Raw genomic sequence first — 17,289 nt, 5'->3', positions numbered from 1 at the left:
AAATCACTTACCACAATGACTGTGATATATTCAGACATAATAAAGAATATATAGAAGGACAGAGAAAAATGAGGTACCCCAAATACATTTTACTCTATTGACCCTTCAAAACAACAGACTCTACAAGACTGCTTTAAGTAGGCAATTCCTTGTAACTTCTATGGAAGTGCAAAATTTCAACAAAACCTTGTTGAAATGACCACTATTGACTGCCAAACATTTTCAGTAATTACTTCAAATTCAATAGTTATTTCAAAAAGATTATTGAGAGCTGCCCAATCTATAAATCTTAGGTACAAAGGTCCTTTAAGAAAATATGTTCCTGAAAAACGACTACCAGAATTTTATTCTGCTCTGCACAAAAATAAAAGTGATTTTATTAAATGTACCAATTGAAAAAGAATGCCTATTTTCCTAATTGCAATGTGCAATCCATTGCCACAGTAACATGACATGCTCACCCCACTTATGACAATCTTTAAAAATGTGACTATTAAATTTTTAACCGATGTTTGAATATTTTAATACAATTTCAGACATATTCATGTAACCCAGAAGTTCATTCTATGATGATGATAAACAGTTTCAGTTTTAGTTTTAACCGAATACTAATTTTAATAGCCATTTGTAATTTAGCTAAACTATACAGGTGGTACTCATATAAGCTTTATATCTTTAAAAAACACATGGGGAAGCGGATGTGGCTCAAGTGATTGATCTTCCACCTACCACATGTGAGGTCAAGGGTTCAGTTCCCAGTGCCTCCTAAAGAAGATAAGCAAGACAGCAAGCTGATGTGACCGGCAGGCGCAGCAAACAGGTGGGGCAGTCTGATGCAACAAGAGACACAAGAAGAAAAACATAATAAGAGACCCAACAAAGCAGAGGTAGCTCAAGCAATTAGGTGCCTCCCCTACCCACATCGAAGGTCCCAGGTTTGGTTCCTCATGCCTCCCAAAAAAACAAGGAAGACAAACACACAGCAAGTGCAAACAATGAGAGGGTGGGGAGAAATAAATAAAATAAATCTTAAAAAAAAAAGTACATGAACAAGACCAAAATACACATGGTATAATTAATATTTTAATTTAATAACCTATCTTGGAGCTCCTTCTCTCTCAGGATATACACACCACTCCTATGTATTTATCCACAAGAGATAAGAGCATATGTCCATGCAAGACTTGTACACAAATGTTCATAGCAGCTCAATCTGTAATGGCCCAAAACTGGAAACAATCCAAATGTCTATCAACATGTAAAGGGATAAACAAATTGTGACATATCCATAAAATGGAATAGTATCAGGAATAAAAAAGAATGAACTAGTGATACTTACAACAATGTGGGTGAATCTTAAAATATTTATGTTGAGTTTAAGAAGCCAGACCAAAAAATAATGCATACTACATAATTCCATTTATACAAAATTATGAAAAATCCAAACTATCTGTAGAGAAACAAAGCAGATCAATGGTTGCCTAGAGACAGGGACGGAGAGTGGAGGAGAGAGGGATGACAGGGGCACAAGGGAGGTTTTAGGGGGACAGAAATCTTCATTATTTTTTTTCAGATGAATTGTAGCTTTATTAATATGTATCAATAAAATTGATTCATTTTTTTTAAGTATATTTGAGGGGTTGAGAGTTAACTATGAGAATTTTTAAATTTTTATATTTACAATTTCTTGACAATCTTTTAAAAAGGGAGCTCATAAGACTTGTCTAGATCCTTCTAACTTAATAATGACATCTACTTTCAATGTATTAATTTTTACTAGATTGTACCTTCAATTGCAGCTTTTGATTTTATATGTTTTAAGAATCCTTGATAGGAACATTTCTAGGCTACATAAACTCTTAACTAGAAATCTAAGGTTAATTTCATTTACTGTGATTACCATGTCCACCCCATCGCACACAGGCCTAATTTTTAATAATCTGCTTCTAACATCAATCTAGGATTACTGTCAGGAAAGAGATTTTCATTTAATAATGGTTAACTATTAAATTGTTTTGTATAACAACAAAAACAAAACACAGGAAACTACAGGTGTTGGATAGGATGTGAAGAAATAGAAACACTCATTCATTGCTGGTGGGTTGTAAAATGGTGTAGCCACAGTGGAAAACAGTTGACAGTTCCTCAGAACGCTAAGTATAGCACTGTCAGATGACTTGGCAATCCCAAAGCTAGGTATACACTCAGAATTGAAAGCAGGGACTCGAACAGATATTTGCACACCAATGTTCAGAGTGGCATTATTCACTTTTGCCAAAAGATGGAAGCAACCCAAGTGTTCATCAACTGATGACTGGATGAACAAAATGTGGGATACACATACATTGGAATATTATTTATCCATGAAAAGGAATGAAGTCCTGATGCAGGTGACAAAAGGTATTAACCTTGAGGATGGTCTTAGTTTGCCAAAAGCTGCCATTGCAAAGTACCAGAAATGAGTTGGCTCTTATAATGGGAATTTTACCTGTAGCAAAATCTTACAGTTCCAAGGCTGTGAAATGTCCAAGTCCAGGCACCAATAGGTATGCTTTCTTACCAAAGTCAGCTACTGGTGATCCTGTGTTTGGCCACATGACGGAGATGCCATCAATCTCTGCCGAGGTCTCTGCCTTTCCCTCCAGAATCTGCCGTCTCCTGGAGCTCAGCTACAGACAACCAGGCACAGGGTTTGTGTCTTTCCGGGCCTCTTCTCTCAGCCTCCGGGGGCCTCTCTGCAGCTGTGGGTGATAGACTGCTCTCTCACGTAGCCAGATCAAATATGGAAGAGCCCCTTTTCCTATGTGTGTGTCTCTCCGTATTTCTGTTTATATCAGACCCAATGAGAGGGCAGAGACTCAACCTGAGACACACCTCCCTGAGGTAGTCCAACAAAAGGGTCTCACACCCACAGGAATGGATTAAATAAAAAATATAACCTTTTGGGATTAAAAAAACTGCTACAAGGACATAATGCTGAGTGAAATAAGTCAGACACAAAAGGACAAAAATTGTATGATCTCACTGATACGAACTAATTATAAGCAAACTCACAGAGTTACAACTAGAACAGGTGATAGTTTGGGGTTAGAGAATGCATCCATGCGAGGTATTGGTGGTGGGGTGGTGTATGGGCATCCTATATTTTTTGCATGATTATACATAAACCCATAACTTCTCTGATAAAAAAAAATTTTTAAGTAATAATTGGGGCAGTGGAAATTGCCCAGAATTTGCAAATTGTTCAAGCTGAGTACTGGGTACATGAGAAAATACTACACTATTCTCTGTACTTGTGTATGCATTTGATCTTTTCCATAAAGAGTTAAAGAGAAAACCGGAGGGTCTGCATTTCTTCTTTTTCTTTTTCTTGGCTTTCTTTGCTCTTCTTTTTGTTTCTTCACTCTAGTTCAGGATTCTTTGAAGAAAATCCCCATACATCAGGAGCTCCCAATTCTCCACTTGGCTCCCTCTCAAATAATCTCCTCTATTAAGTGGCAAAGCAGGGCTTCAGACTCAGGCGGTATGAATCTAGAGGCTGTTCTCCTCATCACTCTGCTTTTTTCCTCCCATTCTGCTGCAGGCTCTCCTTCCTCTCCTGGTCCAGGAGGCTAGGCCTTGGCTTGTTGCCTCCACAGAGATGAGTAGTTCAAAGGTGGATAAGGAAGGAGAAGCAAAAGTGTACCCCATGGCCCAGAAGGATGTGCAACCAGGCAGGAGGAATGGCTTCAGGAGCCTTGGCTGAGACCACCCAGCTGATACCCAAGGACACCCCCACTTCATCGTCATTATTTTTTAAAAATATTTTTTCTTAAAGTATATCATTTATACATGACCATATATAAACAATAAGTGTATGATATTAAAGTATATTATTTATACATGACCATATATAAACAATAAGTATAAGTATAAACAAAAAGTCGTGAACATACAAAGTAAACATGCATAACATCATACAGGGGTCCCATACGCCACCCCTCCACCAACATCTTGCATTGTTTTGAAACATTTGTTATAAACTATGCAAGAGCATCATCAAAATATTACTACTAACTACAGTCCATATCTTGCATTTGGTGTTATTTTTCCCCAAACTGACCCTTTATTTTTTAAAATTTATTTTTATTACAGAGGTTGTGAACTTATAAAACAATCATGCACATGTGTGGAACTCTTGTACAACATACCTTCACCAGCACACCACACCATGGTGGAATATTTGTTACAGGTTATGAGATAATATCATTAGATTATTACCACCAACTACAGCCTATAGCATACATTTGGCATACTTTTTTCATACCCCTCCATTATCAACACAGTACATCTTTAACATTGATGCAAGAATATTACAATACTGCCATTAACCACAGTCCATAGGTAACACCAATTGTATTTTTTCCATGCTTCTCCACATTCCCACCACCCTGCAATAGTGATGTACATCTGCTCTAGCTCACAGAAGGACACTCTTGCATCTGTACCATCAAGCACTATTCTTATCCACCTCTGGGTTCACTGTGTTATTCAATCCATAGATTAGTCTCTAGCTTTCTTGCCCCTGAAATTTATAGACTACTCTTCTCAGCCACAATACCATTTATAAACCAGCTACTTAACACTATAATGTTTTCCCATCAACTCTATCCAATTACATACTTTTACAGTCAAGTCAATTAAAACTTCTATATACATTAACCATCAGTAGTTCTTCTCAACCCTCCTCTTATCTCCTAATAACCTATACTCTAGGTTTTAACTCCATGTGCTTTTTTTTTTTATTTAGTTCATATTAATGAGATGGTGCAATATTTGTCCTTGTGTGTCTGGCTTACTTCACTTAGCATAATGCCTTCATCCATGTTATCATATGTGTCTAAATTGCATTTCTTCTTACTGTAGCATAGTATTCCATCATATGTATATACAGTCATACCTTGGTACTTGACTGCTTTGAAACTTGTCAAATTTCATACTAGATGCATTTTGATGTGAAAAATTTGTCCCAGCACTCATCGTTTGATACTTGATGTACAAGCTAGAACCTGTCAGTATTGGTTGCCTCGTGGCTCACTACCCTTTCCAGGTAAAACAAAGGGTCACATATTAATCATGCAGTAGCTCCTGCCCTGTGCTTGTCGCATTGTGGTCTTATCTAAGTTTCTGTGGTCATTTTGTCTATTTTTGTGTGGTTTTTTTCCTCCATGGATCCTAAGAACATGAGCAGTGATAGAGCTGTACAGAAAAGAAAATTACTTTGCATCACCATTGAGCAAAAAAAAAAAGAAATAATAAGTAAATATGAGAGCAGTATTTACATTCCTGATCTTGCTACGGAGTACAGTATGTCTACAACAGTCTCCACCATCATAAAGAATAAAGAAACAATTAAAAAGGCTGATGTTGTGAAAGGAGTTAAAGCAGTAACAAAGCAGCATTTCCAAACACTCAAGGAAGTTGGAAAGCTGTTCTTAATTTGGGTAAACAAGAAGTTAGCTATCAGAAGCCATGATACGTGAAAAAGCAAAAGGATTGCATGCAGATCTTTTGAAAAACAAACCAGAACCGAGTGATGAGAGTGTTTAAGTTTTTAGGTCAGCCATGGCTGGTTTGATCATTTTAAAAAGAGGATCAACATGAATTTGAAATGGAAGAATTTGTGGCCAGAAGCTGTGACTCAGAGAGACTTCAAATGATTTGAGGCTGACCTCAAGCCTGCAGGTACAGAAGGTACAGTTGTGCAGGATATTGTATCTTTGGGCCAATCCATGGGTCTGGAGGCTGGTGATGCTGATGTTGAGTTAGTAGAAGAACATCGTGAAGAGCTCAGCATCAAGGAGCTGCAGGAACAACAGAAGGAACAGCAACAAAAGGTGACTGAAGAGATTTCTTCAGGTGAGGAGGAGATAAGGAAGGATGTCCCCAGTTCCATGATAAAAGAAATGTGTGCAAAATGAGCAGAAGTTCAAAACGTCATGGAGAAGCACCATGCAGACAAAGCTCTGACAAGCAGAAATGTGAATTTACTGAATGACCAAACAATTTCACACTTTTGAGGCATTCTGAAAAGAAGATAGAAGCAATGCTTGTTGGACAAGTTTTTAGTGAAGGTGACAAAGAACATGTCAGAGCCTGTGGTGCAAGTTGAAAACAGGCAGAAGAGAGAAAGAGCACCTGAAGTGCAAGTGCCTGATGTTCTGTTGGAGGGGACTCTCCTTCCAAGCAACACTCCATGTAACCTCTCCTCCTCACCACTCTCCTTCCACCATCAATTAGGCCATGGACTCTTCTCAGTAAAGGTAAAGTGAAGTTTTATTTTATTTAATCTAAGTATTCATTTTTAGGTTTATTTCTCATGTAAAGGAATAATATACAATTCTACCTTTTTATATATAGCCTTTAAAATGTGCACTGTCTCTGGTTTGGGAATGCATTAAATATATTTGCATTATTCCTTATGGGAAAAATTTATTTGATACTCATTGTTTTTGGTATTCGTTGCGCCTCCTGGAACCAATTAATGACGAGTACCAAGGAACCACTGTACCACATTTTGTTTATCTGTTGACTGGTTGATGGACACTTGGGCTGTTTCCATCTTTCAGCAATTGTGAATAATGCCACTATAAATATTGGTGTGCAGATGTCTGTTCATGTCACAGTTTTTAGTTCTTCTGGATATATTCCTAAAGAGGAATTGCTGGATCATATGGCAGTTCTATATTTAGCTTCCTGAGGAAATGCCAAACTGTCTTCCACAGAGACTGCACCATTTTACAATACCACCAACAGTGAAGGAGTGTTCCTATTTCTCCACATCCTCTCCAGCACTAACTTTTTCTGTTTTTTAATAATAGCCATTCTATGTGCTGTGAGATGATATCTCATTGTCATTTTGATTTGCATTTCCCTAGTAGCTAGTGATATGGAACATTTTTTCATGTGCTTTTTGGTCATTTGCATTTCTCTTTGGAGAAATGTCTATTTAAATCTTTGGCCCATTTTTTAATTCGATTCTTGCTCTTTTATTGTCAAACTGTATGATCTCTTTATATAGAGTGGAAATGAAGCCCTTTTCAGATATGTGGTTTCCAAATATTTTCTCCCATTGAGTGGGCTGCCTTTTTACCTTCTTGATGAAGTCCTTTGAATCACAAATGTGTTTAAGTTTGAGGAGGTCCCATTTATCCATGTTTTCTTTTGTTGCTCATGCTTTTGGTTTAAGGCTTAAGAATCTACCCACTTACCACCAAGTCTTGAAGATGTTTTCGTACATTTTCTTCTAGAAGCTTTATGCTTCTTGCTTTTATATTTAGGTGTTTGATACATTTTGAGTTCATTTTTTTTTAAGATTTATTTTTTATTTATTTCTCTCCTCCCACCCCCACCCCAGTTGTCTGCTCTGTGTCCATTCACTGTGTGTTCCTCTGTGACCACTTCTATCCTTATCAGCAGCAACAGGAATCTGTGTCTCCTTTTGTTGCGTCATCTTGTTGTGTCAGCTCTTCGTGTGTGCCATTCTTGGGCAGACTGCACTTTCTTTTGTGCTGGGCAGCTCTCCTTACGGGGTGCACTCCTTGCGCGTGGGGCTCCCCTACGTGGGGGACAACTCTGCATGGCAGGGCACTCCTTGCGTGCATCAGCACTGTGCATGGGCCAGCTCCACACGGGTCAAGGAGGCCCAGGGTTTGAACCACGGACCTCCCGTGTGGTAGGCGGATGCTCTATCCATTGGGCCAAGTCTGCCTCCCTTAATTTTTGTATAAGATGTGAGAGGGGGTCCTTTTTCTTTCTTTTAGCTATGGATAGCCAGTTCTCCCAGCATCATTTGTTGAATAAACTGTTCTGCTCCAGCTGAGTGGGTTTGACAGGCTTATTAAAAATCACTTGACAATAGATGTGATGGTCTTTTTCGGAACCATCATTTCTGTTCCATTGGTCGTGTGTCTATCTCTATGGCAATACCATGCTGTTTTTCCCTTACTCTTCCAATAAATGTGATAATTGTATTTTCCATTTGTTTAAAAAACGCTGGTGGAATATTTATCAGGATGGCATTGAATCATTATATCAATTTGGATAGAATTGACATCATAACGATACTTAGTCTTCTGATTCATAAGCATGGAATAGTCTTCCAATTATTTAGATCTTTTAAAAATTTAACAATGAACTGTAGTTTTCTGAATATAAGTGCTCTACATTCTTGGTTAAGTTTGTTCCTAAATATTTGATTCTTTTAGGAACTGTTGTAAATGGAATGTTTTCCTGACTTACTCCTCAGATTGTGCATTACATAGTTGTATTAGTCAGCCAACGGGGTACTGATGCAAAATACCAGGAATTGGTTGGTTTTTATAAAGGGTATTTATTTGGGGTAGGAGCTTACAGATACCAGGCCATAAAGCATAAGTTACTTCCCTCACCAAAGTCTATTTGGAGCAAGATGGCTGCCGACGTCTGCGAGGGTTCAAGCTTCCTGCGTTCCTACATTCCTAGGGCTTGTTTTTCTCTAGGTTCAAGGTTCCTTTCTTTCCGGGGCTGGCTCCTCTTTCCTCTGTGTGCTGACTTCCCGGGGCTTCAGTTTAAGTCTTCGGCATCAAACTCCAACATTAAAACGTCAACATCAGAAAACCCTCAACTCTGTTCTTTGCCATGCCTTTTATCTGTAAGTCCCCACACACCAAGGTGTGGGGACTCAATGCCCTAATCATAACTCAATCATGCCTAGATCAGATTAGAAGCATAAGCCAATACCTATTTTTGGAATTCATAACCATATCAAACTGCTACACTAGTGTATAGAAACACCACTGATTTTTGTGTATTGATGTTGTTTCCTGACACTCTACTGAAATCATTTATTAGCTCTAGCAGTTTTGTTGTAGATTTTTTGGGACTTTCTAGATATATGATCATATCATCTGTAAATAGTGAAAGATTTACTTCATCCTTTCTGATTTGGATGTATTTTTTTCCTTGCCTGATTGTTCTAGCTAGAACCTCTAGCACTATATTTAACAACAGTGATGGCAGTGAGCATCCTTGTCTTGTTCCTGATCAAAACAGGAAAGCTTTCAGTCTCTCACCATTAAGTACAATGTTAGCTGTGGGTTTCTTATACATGGCCTTTATCATGTTGAGAAAGTTTCCTTCAATTCCTATCTCTTGTAGTATTTTTATCAAGAAGGGATGCTGTATTTTGTCAAACGGCTTTTCTGCATCAATCAATAAGGTTGTATGGTTTTTCTTTGATTTATTAATATGGTGTATTATGCTGATTGATTTTCTTATATTGAAGCACCCTTGTATGCCTGTTATAAAACCCACTCAATCATGATGAGTAATTCTTTTAACATGTTGTTGGATTCAATTATCAAGTATTTTATTGAGGGGTTTTGCATCTGTATTCATTAGTAAAATGGGTCTATGATTTTCTTTTTTTCATAATATCTTTATCTGGCTTTGGTATTAGGGTGATATTGGCTTTGTAGAATAAGTTTGGTAGTGTTCCTTCTTGTTAAATTGTTTTGGAAGAGCTTGAATAAGATTGGTATTAAATCTTCTTTGAATGCTTGGTAGAACTCACGTGTGAAACCACCTGGTCCTGGGCTTTTCATTTTGGGAAGTTGTTTGATGACTGTTTCAATTTCTTTACATGTGATTGGTTTTTTGAGGTCTTCTATTTCTTCTAGGGTCACTGTAGGCTGTATATTCCTAGGAATTTTTCCATTTCATCTACATTGTCTAGTTTTTTGGCATACACTTGTTCATCATATCCTCTTACAATATCTTTTATTTCTGTGGGTTTTGTAGTAATATCTCCATTTTCATTTTTTATTTTATTTGCATCTTCTCTTTCTTCCTCTGTCAGTCTAGCTGAGGGTTCACTGATTTTGTTAATCTTCTTGAAGAACCAACTTTTAGTTTTGTTAATTCTATTTTTTTGTTGTTGTTGTTCTCAATTTCATTTATTTCTGCTCTGATCTTTGTTATTTCATTCCTTCTACTTGCTTTGGGATTAGTTTGCTGTTCTTTTTCTAGTTCCATCAGCTGTATAGTTAGGTCATTGATTTTAGTTCTTTCTTCTTCATCTCCACCCCCCCTCCCCCAGATGGCTCCCTCATCTGTCTGCTCATTGTCTGCTCATTGTGTCTGCTCATTGTGTGCTCATCTTCTTTAGTAGGCACTGGAAACCAAACCCAGGACCTTCCGTGAGGGAGGAGGGTGCCCAATCACTTGAGTCACATCAGTTCCCTGCTCATTGTGTCTGCCCATTGCATCAGCTCATCTTCTTTAGGAGGAACTGAGAACCAAACCCAGTACCTCCCATGTGGGAGGTGGGCACCCAACTGCTTGAGCCACATCCACTCTTCTCTTTTTTTTAAAAAAAGATTTATTTTTTAATTTATTTATCTTGCCCCCCTTGCTGCTTACTTGCTGTCTTCTGTGTCCATTTGCTATGCGTTATTCTTTGCTTGTCTCCTTTGTTGTGTCATCTTGCTGTACCAGCTCTCTGTGGATGTGGGCAATCATCTCTCCATAGGCGTGGGCCAGCTTGCCTTTACAAGAAGGCCCTGGGAAGTGAACCCAGGGCCTCCCATATGGTAGATGGGAGCCCAATCAGTTGAGCCACATCCACTTTCCTCTCCTCTTTTTTAATGTAAATACTGAGGGCTATAAAATTCCCTCTTAACACTGCCTTTGCTGCATCTCATAAGTTCTGATATGTTGTGTTCTTGTTTTCATTCATCTTGAGATATTTATTGATTTTCTTGAAATTTCTTCTTTGACCCACTATTTGAGTGTGTTGTTTAATCTCCAGATATTTGTGAATTTTCCCTTTTTTTTGCCTCTTGTTGATTTCCAACTTTATTCTATTATGATCAGAGGAAGTGCTTTGAGTAATTTTGATCTTTTTGGATATATTGAGATCTGCTTTGTGACCTAACCTAATATATGGTCTATCCTGGAGAAAGATCCATGAGCCCTTGAAAAGAATGTACATCCTGTTGTTTGGGGTTGCAATGTTCTATATATATCTATTTTTTCTTATCATTTAATTTTTTTATTTCAAAAGTTTCTTTTGTACCTTTTAAAAATTTTGAACTTTTAAAATTGAAATACTTTCAAAGTTTCAGCACAGTTACAAAAATAATACACACCCCATATAGAGAACTCCAATATATCCTATCCCCCCAGATACCCAGATTCATGAATTTTAATATTTTGCCACACTTGCATCTATCTATCAATGTGTCACCTACCTATCTACTTATCTCTCTGTCTGCCTATCTATAATCTATTGATCAATTCGTTTTATGAACTCTTGAGTGTAGGTTGAATATATCATGCCCTTTTTAAAAAATTTGTCTTTATTTTTTTTTAATGTTACATTAAAAAAAAATGAGGTCCCCATATACCCCCCAACCCCCTCACCCCAATCTTCCCTTAACAACAACCTCCTCCATCAACATGGAACATTCATTGCACTTGGTGAATATATCTCTGAGCACTGCTGCCCCACATGGTCAATGGTCCACATTATAGTTTACATTCTTCCCCAGTCCACCCAGAGGGCCATGGGAGGACATACAATGTCCAGTAACTGTCCCTGCAGTACCACCCAGGACAACTCCAAGTCCTGAAAATGCCCCCACATCACATCTCTTCTTCCCACTCCCCACCCTCAGCAGCTACCATGGCCACTTTCTCCATCTCAAATGTTACATTTACTTCCATTACTAATCACAATAGTTCCAGAATAGTATATCAGTAAGTCCACTCTAATCCATACTCTATTCCTACATTCTGTGGACCCTGGGATGGTTATGTCCACCCCACCTCTGTATTGAGAGGGTGCTTAGATTACACTTGGATGATGGATGCAATTCTCCTGTTTGCAGTTGTAGGCACTCTTGGCTCTCTGGTGTGGTGGTTGACCTTCTTCACCTCCCTGTTAGCTGGCTGGGGTAAGTCCAATAAACCAGAGGGTAGGAGTTGCAAGTCTGTTGAGACTCAGGGCCTGGCTATTACATGGGCAGTCCAGAGATTCAGGTCCCCTGAGTATACACTAAATCCCAGCACCAACCACAGGTCCAATAAAAGTGACAAGAGAGGCTTGAGAACAAAGATCACATCTGAGTCCAATTCCATCACACTCAGGAACACAAACTCCAAAGTAGGGCCAACTGACATGGCACTGAAGTCCATCTGTCATGACCATAGAACCTGTGGGTCTTACATATGTCTATTAGGTTTAGTTCATTTATCATATTATTCAAGCTATTTCTTTATTGATCCTCTGCCCAGGTGTTCTATCCAGTGCTGGAAGTGGTATATTGAAGTCTCCAACTATTATTGTACGGATATTTATTTCTCCCTTTGGTTTTGCCAGTGTTTGCCCCATGTATCTTGGAGTATCCAAGTTAGGTGCATATATATTTATGAATATTTCTTCCTGGTGAATTGCCCCTTTTATTAATGTATAATGTCCTTCCTTATCTCTAATAATGATTTTGCTTTTAAAGTCTATTTCATCTGATGTAAGTATAGTTACCCCAGCTTTTGTGTGTGTGTGTGTGTGTGTGTGTGATATATCTTTTCCAACCTTTCACTTTCAATCTGTTGGTATCCCTGGATCTAAGGTGAGACTCTTGCAGACAACATATAAATGGCTCATATTTTCTTATCCATTCTGCCACTCTATGTCTTTTGATTGGGGAGTTTAATCCATTAACATTTAATGTTCTTCTTTCACCCATTTTGACCTTTGGGTTTTATTTGTCTTATTTTGTTTTCACCACTCTTTTGACATCTTTAGTTACTGTTACTGATACAAAATTCATTTCTTGATTCTCTTCCATGCCCCTCTCTCCTGTTTTTTCTTTTCAGGCTGTAACACTCCCTTTAGTATTTCCTGCAAAGCTGGTCTCTTTGTTATAAACACTCTCACTTTCTGCTTACCTGTGAATATTCTAAACTCGTCCTCATTTTTGAAAGACCATCTTGTTGGATATAAGATGCTTGGTTGGCAGTGTTTTCCTTGCAGGGTCTTAAATATATCATATCACTGCCTTCCTGCCTCCATGGTTTCTGATGAGAAATTGGTAAAATATGGAACACTTCTGAATTTGTGTGTCATCCTTGCACAGAAGCCATGCTAATCTTCTCAGTATCATTCCAGTTTTAGTATATGTGCTGCTAAAGCAAGCACTCATCTTCATTATTTTGATATGGTCATGATTACAAGGGTTGATACATTTGTCTAAACTGATTGAATTGCTTATAAACATGAGCAGTTTATTGTATGAGGCACCTATTCATATCCTTGTCCATTCTTCTATCAGATAGCCCTTTTCCAAAGGATTTATAAGAATTATGTTAATGAAATTCATTCTTTTCATAATTTATGAGCAAATATTTCCCCAATTTTCTTGTTTGCATTTTTAAAAACTGTTTACATAATTTTTAGCACAACAGAAACTACATTTTCATTGAATTAAATGAACATCTTTATTTTTGAGCTTGTGGGGTGGTGCTTTGCTTAGAAAGAAGTTGCATTTCAAAATTCTATATTTAAAATTTTCATGCACGTTTTATTCTAGCATTTTGATTCCTTTATATTTTACATTAAAACCAGTCTCAAATTTATTTTAGAATAAGGCAGTAATTGAAATTCATTCCTCCCTGCAAATAGTTAGCCAATTGAACTGCCACCATTTATTGATTACTCTTGCTTCACAGATTTTATTGTATACATGAAAATACTTCTATATTTCATATATATATATATATATATATATATATATATATATATATATATATATATATGGCTCTATTTCTGGATTCCTTAACCTACTCTGCTGGTCATTAAATTGATGCTAATATCTAATAGAACTAGTCTCCATCAATTCTCTTCTTTTCCACAATTTTTCTGGTTACTCTTACATATTTATTGTCCAAAAGATGAGAGTTAATGTCTCCTACTACTTGTGGTTTCTTCCTATTCCCTGTGCTTACAATTTTTTTCCCATATATTTTAATATGCAATTTTGTCCATAAAGATTTATGACAGTTATATCCTCACTGTGTGTTATACCCTTTACCATAATAAAATTGCCCTTGTTACTTTTCAACCTTCTATTTTTTTGCCTTAAATTCATCTTTGAGTGAACTTAACACCAGCTTTCTTTTTTTTTTTTTTTGTCTATGCATTTAAAAAATATATTTACTTTATTTGTATTTATCCACCCCTCCCCCAGATGTTTCTCTGGTCTATCTGCTCATTGTTTGCTCGCCTTCACCAGGAGGCACTGGGAATTGAATTCAGGATCTTCCACATGAGAGGCAAGTACCCAACGGCCTGAGCAATATCTGCTCCCTGCAGGCTGTGGTGTTTGCTGGCTTGTGGAATCTGCTTGTCACGGCAGGGGCAGCATCTAGCACACTGTGGTGGGGGTGGCATCTAGCTCATCTTCTTTCTTCTTTTAGGACACACCGGGACCCAAACCCAGGACCTCCCATGTGGTAGGCAGGCACCCAACTGGTTGAACTACATCTGCTTCCCCCAGCTTTCTTTTTCATTTCCCTGAGATATCTTGATCCTTCTCTTCATTTTCAATCTTTCTGAGTAACTTTGTTTCTGATAATTCTTTGCTATAGAGTATTCAAGCATGTCTTTTTTTTTACCCAATCTGATTGCATTTAATACATTTATAATTATTCATATATCACATTTATTTAAATTATATCATTATACATTTTATATTTTAATATACCTTTTGTTTTACTTAATGAGTTGTTTCCTTTACTTTAAGTGTGTATTTTTTGTGTGTGTGAAGACTTCTTGGACAAGAAGTCCAAGACTTTTAGGTCTTGTAGTAGCTACCTTTAATGGTATTACATAACCAGCTAAATCTCTTTCTTTTGTGATCAATTTTAGACAATATTCATTGACACAGCGTTATGAAGGATGAAAAATTACCACACTTAGACTTTCTTTCACATCTCTCTATCTCCTAATTTTTCTTGTTTTATATCTATATATATTTTAAAGATTTATTTCTCTCCCTTCCCACTCCTCTCCTCACCCCGCCCCCCCACCCCCCGCCTGTTGTCTGCTCTCTGTGTCCATTCTCTGTGTGCTCTTCTGTGTCTTCTGCTTGTATTCTCATTGGGCAGCTCCAGGAACCAATACTGGGACCTTCCAGAGTGGGAGAGAGGCAATTATCCTCTCATGCCACCTCAGCTCCCTTTTCTGTTATCTCTCTTATTGTCTCTCCTCTGTGTCATCTTGCTGTGCCAGCTCTCCACGTCAGCCAGCACTCCTGCGCAGGGTTCACTCCTGCACAGGGCAGCATTCCCATGCGGGGCAGCACTCCCGCTTGGGCCAGCACTCCCCGTGGGCCAGCTTGCCCTCACTAGAATCCCTGGGCATCAAACCCCAGACCTCCTATATGGTAAACAGGAGTCCAACTGCTTGAGCCACATCTGCTTCCCCGTAATTTATTTTATAGTGTCTCTTTTGATATCTCTTTCATCTTCTTCTTTAACATAATTTCCCCCAGTTGTTTAGACTTACTTCAGTGCCCATGTTCTGTTCTTATGCCATGGATCCTCTATTTCAGTCATTGTCAAACTTTGGCAAGGACCAAAAACACCTGAAGCCCTCCAGCAGATTGCTGCACCCTCGTCCCAGAGTTTTGGGTTCAGGAGTTCTGAGGTGATTGCCCAAGTAGGTGTGTTTTCTACCAAGTTCCCAGGTGCTGCTGGTGCTGCTGGCCCAGGGGTCACACCTTGAGATTCACTGCTCTATTCCATACTCCTGAATTTTGATTCATTTCAGCAAAGTGTTTTGTGCTTTTTTTTTCAATCAAGGTCTCATGAGTTTTATATCCTTGGCTAATTACATGTACAAAATGTTGGTCTTTATGTACAAAGCCAACTCAATTAGGTTTACCATTCTCAAGTCTAACTCTTTCTAAGCTCAGAATTTTGTAGACTTCTACTGTCATTTGGCAATGAATGCTGAGGTGGAGGAGCTGGATGTGATTCCCAGTTCTCTTTTGTTTTTGTCTTTGTTTGGAGGGGGTAGGATCTGGAAGCCTCAAGAATTCTTAATTCATTTTAAAATGTAGTACCTTCACCAGAAGTATATGCTGAAATCTAAAGTCCTGGTACCTGTCAATAGGACCTTATTGTAAGACAGGGTCCTGTACAGGTAATCAATTTATGGTGAGGTCACCCTGAATGGGGCGGCCCTAATACAAAATGACTGATGCCCTTATAAGAGAAGGGACAGAGACGCTGGGAGAGGTTGCAGTGCTGCTGCCACGAGCCGAGGAACACCCAAGGCCATCAAGAGCCCGAAAGGCTTTGGAGGGGGCCTAGCCCTGCCAGTACCCTGATTTTGGATTTCTAGCCTCCAGAACTGTGAGACAATAAACATCTTTTGTTTTAATCCATCTTGCTTGTGGAAATTTGTTATGGCTGCCCCTAGGAAACTAAGATAAAGACAAAAAACTCCAAGTCAAAGTGACGAGGGAAGTGGATGTGGCTCAAGTGATTGGGCTTCCCTCTACCACATGGGGGACTCAGGTTCAGTCCCTGGGGCCTCCTGGTAAAGGTGTGCCTGCACGGTGAGCGACGCAGCAAGATGATGACCCAACAAAAGAGAGACACAGGGAAGAGTCAAGGTGAGATGCAACAGAAACCAGGAACTGAGGTGGTGCAAGTGACAGGGAACCTCTCTCCACATTGGAGGTCCCCAGGATCAAATCCCGGGGAAGCCTAGAGGAGAAAATGAGAAGAGAAGATAAAAAGAAACAGACACAGAAGATCACCCAGCAAATGGACACAGACAGCAAAACAGCAGGGTGGGAAGGAAGGAGAGAAAAAACAAACAAACAACAACAACAAAAAACAAAGGGGCCTAAGTCAGAAAGAAGTGAATCTCTCACATGTTGAAGTCTGAGTGGGCCAGTGCGAGGGTCTCAAATTCTCTCTGTAGTTCAAGATGGTTCCCCTAGCTCTCACGTATGCCTTCCAGCCAGGAGGAAAGAGAAAAATAAGGAGACAGGAATGCCCCCTCCCACAAGTTGTACACATCACTTCGTTCATATCTTATTCCCCAGAACTTAAGACATACGTAGAGGGCCTAGCTGTAAGGGTGACATGGAAATCCAGTTTTTATTCTGGGTGGCCTCATGCCCAGTAAAAACATGAGGATTTTTTTTACTAAAGAAGGAGGGAAGAACAGACCATGGATGCAGCTCTTGTCTCAAT

General features: G+C 38.7%; 1 non-coding gene and 1 pseudogene across 1 annotated transcript; one reads left to right on the top strand and one right to left on the bottom strand.

Annotated features, from left to right (window-relative positions):
- The first annotated feature begins 5,771 nt into the window (after positions 1 to 5,771).
- Positions 5,772 to 17,289, top strand: part of LOC101443633 (V-type proton ATPase subunit d 2-like) — a 35,956-nt pseudogene continuing 24,438 nt past the window's right edge.
- LOC111759409 (U6 spliceosomal RNA) lies at positions 13,114 to 13,219 on the bottom strand. Its single transcript, XR_002793397.1, has one exon. It is a non-coding gene; the product is annotated as a U6 spliceosomal RNA (small nuclear RNA).

Source organism: Dasypus novemcinctus, chromosome 16, assembly GCF_030445035.2.
Source record: "Dasypus novemcinctus isolate mDasNov1 chromosome 16, mDasNov1.1.hap2, whole genome shotgun sequence".
NCBI lineage: Eukaryota > Metazoa > Chordata > Mammalia > Cingulata > Dasypodidae > Dasypus > Dasypus novemcinctus.
This window is presented reverse-complemented; position numbering and strand designations above follow the sequence as displayed.